Raw genomic sequence first — 3,726 nt, forward strand, 5'->3', positions numbered from 1 at the left:
ACAGCTGTATTCATTCTAAAGAACTGTAGTCTTTGCAGGATGAAGTATTTATAATCCATTCTTTAACATTAATAAATGTGAGAGTACTTATACTAATCAATCATTTATCCTAAATTTTTTTGGTTTATGTTTTCAAGAGTTATACAAAATTATGCTTATGTTTATTTATTTATTTATTTGCAGTGTTTGGAATCGAACCCAGGTGTCTCATGGGTGCCAGGCAAATGCTCTACCACTGAGCCACATCCCCAGGCCCCTTATCTTGTGTATTATAATTAAAAACTGTATACTTGCTTCTGATTTTCTATGTCCTGTCACGTCTCATTACAATTTCCTTCAAAATATTATTCATAGTATAAAATGAACATATATACAAATGCTAGATTTTAGCTGAAGAAATAAGAAGTACATCTGTATGTGGTGGTGCACACCTGTAATCCCAGTAGCTTGGGAGTCTGAGACAGGAGGGTTGCAAGTTCAAGGCCTGCCTCAGCAACTTAGCAAGGCCTTAAGCAACTTAGTGAGAATCTGTCTCAAAAAAATAAATAAAAAGGGCTGAGAATGTAGCCCAGTGGTAAAGTGCCCCTGGGTTAAATTCCCCGTAACAAAACAAAGAGAAAAATTTTAAAAAAGAAGGAGCACTGCTCTATAGCTCAATTATACGTATAGAAGCAAATGCATTTAGATAACAACTAAAATATCACCATTTAAACACCATTTTTACAATAATAAAAGCAATTATATTGCATAATATTTCATTAAAATTAGTTGAAAAATGATATAGTTCTAACATCCTAACTCACCCATAGTCAGTATTATCAGCCAATTTTTAAAATTCTGAACTTACGTAATTCCTGCCATTAAACATCTACTTAGCTTGAATAAAAATAAAACTTAACCTTATACTATTCTAACTGGTTTCTTTAGTTTATTGTAAAAGCTCTTTTCATTTAAAATATTTTTGAATTAAGATTTGGAATTTATTTACCTCTCTAAACTGATTAAATATGGCTTCATATATTTATATTATAAACATATTGGTGTTCACAGTGTTTTTATTATAAGCATTATGGATCTTGAATCTCAGATTCCCTAGGGGGCTTTTAGGAACTTGTGATAAATATTTAATAGAGGATGCAAGCTTTCTTTTTTAATCTTTATTTTTCCAGAAGGGATATTATTTAATCCATCCATATTCACTCTATTTTCCCATAATATAATGCCATGGGGGATGCAGTAGACTTATGGAATGCAACTTCCGATTTCCCAAAGGCTCTTTATTGTGCATGTTTGTCTATAATGGGGAATTGTAGAGTCTACTGAGCAAGCTGAAACAATTGGAAAGTCACAGGCTGTGAAAAGAACAATTTCCTTTCTTTTGTTATGTTTACGACTAGTTGTGAAGATTTGGTAATCTAGAATCAAACTATTTCTGAAAATACATTAGATTTTTCTTTCATGTACATCTTTTGAAAATTTTTGTGGAATCATCTTTTTCATCTTTATTGTTTGTTTTGTTTTGTTTTTTTGAGACAGGGTCTTGCTATGTTGCCCAGGCTGGCCTTAAACTCCTGAGCTAAAACAAATCTGCCTTAGCCTTCTGAGTAATTGGGACTATAGGCATATACCACTGCACATGGCTTATCTTGATGTGTTTTTTAAAATGATTGTATTAGCCAGGCAGTGGTGCATGCCTGTAATCCCAGTGTCTCAGAATGCTGAGGCAGGAGGATCCCAAGCTCAAGACCAGACTCAGTAATTGAGCAAGACCCTCAGCGACTTAGCAAGACCCTGTCTCAAAATAAAAAATGAAAAGAACTGGGAATGTAGCTCAGTGATAAAACACCTAAGTTCAATTCTCAGTAACAAAACAAATACATAAATATTCTAAATGTGTGGCTTGCTTTATTTTTAAAAATCACCCACAACCTCATCGTCCTCACAAAATAAAATTTCATTATTATGTTTTTGTCTATAATTTCTTCACATGTGGCTAGATAGTGCTGCATATGTGCGTGTGTGTGTGTGTGTGTGTGTGTGTGTGTGTGTGTAAAAGAGAGAAAGAGAGAGAACCAGGCATTTTGACAAGTAAGGGAGTGGATGAATGAAGGAAAATTGGTAAAGAAAAAGTAACAGTAACAATCATCTCCGAAATGGCCAAATTTTTAATACCTCCTTCACAGTCTATTCTCTTCATGCTTTGCTCCTAACAGCAAACAGTAAACTAACTTTGATCATTACCAGTATTTCCTTTTTTGAAAGTCCAAGTTGACCTTGTTCAACCTATGTTCAAGCCATTTTAGTTGATTTCTCTCTGGGGCTTAGAAAGCATTCAACAAACGTGGATTTTTGATTTATTGGTCACAAACAAAAGCTAAAAATCTTACAAGGGGATAAAACTCATCTTTGTCTCACCTTATGTTAGGAAGAACAGTTGTTTCAGTCCCATGGAGACAATGAACCTTATTTTGAACTTATTGCCTGGTGCTTCAGAGCAGTGGGATTAATATTTTGAGGCATTTTGTCAAGCCAAATAATTCCAAATCAACCTCAGCAAACTGAGCTCTATTTTGGCTTTAATGATTGCTTTCAATATTTCTTTCCATTCATTTGAAAGTCAAACATGTCTACTCATTTAATGTATTTACATTTTGTTTGAAGAACAGGTGTTTTATTCCTTTGTAAAAGTCTTTGGTAGTCTAGTGGTTAGGACTGGTGCTCTCTCTCATTTGTAAAAGTCTTGAATTCTTAGCATAGTAGGAGGCTGAAGCAGGAGGATGGAAAGTTTGAGCCCAGCCTGGACAATCTGGTAAGACTCTATCTCGAAATAAAAATCAAAAGGGCTGAGGATGTTGCTCAGTGGTAGAGTACCCTTGGGTTCAGTCCCCAATATCCCCAAGTCTTGGGGTAATTAGGGTAATAAATAATCATTATAAAAAGTCAAAAACAGTACAGAAATGTGGAAAGACAAACTCATATTATATGGAGAGCCATCATTAAGATGAATCTAGGAACAGTAGATAGTCCCTAAAAATTTACTAGCTGTTTATTAGCATATGTGACTATATGGAGACTTTTTTAATTCAATAATTCCTTAACCATTAGATAGCAGTTAGAAACACACTAATCACATATTACATAATGTTTTGCACATTGTGTTTATCATTTAACATCTCTTTGCTCTTTCTATTTTAGTGCTTATAAAGCCCACTTCATATCTTTCCATTGGCCATATAGCATTCCACCATATATGTATCTTAATTTATTTGAACAGATTAATAATGATGGGCATATATAAGGGGTTTTCACGTTTGTTCTGTTTGGTCATGTCAGTGTTACAGTTTATCTGTATACACTGGGAACCCAGTTCTTTAAAGCATTTTTAAAAGTATAGAACATTACTGTCTGAATGCATTTCATTTTTGTTAGCACTTCAGATCATTATTATGAATTATACCAATCTCACAATAAATAATATTTCAAAAATCTTATTCAACACCTTTAGTTCTTAAGGTGAGTACATTTTTCTAGAATTTCACAATATTATCCTATAAATGACCTTCCAACACATTCTTTTATGATTCATTCAATGATAGTAATAATGATTCCTTGACCATTATACAACTCTTCAGTTTACAAATCACCTTCACATAATTATCTCATCTGACTCTCCCATCAATATGATATATGTAAGACAGGTTTATAGGAAAAAAAAAAATGGTGCTG

The sequence above is a fragment of the Sciurus vulgaris genome (assembly GCF_902686455.1).
Source record: "Sciurus vulgaris genome assembly, chromosome: 6".
NCBI classification, from domain to species: Eukaryota; Metazoa; Chordata; class Mammalia; order Rodentia; family Sciuridae; genus Sciurus; species Sciurus vulgaris.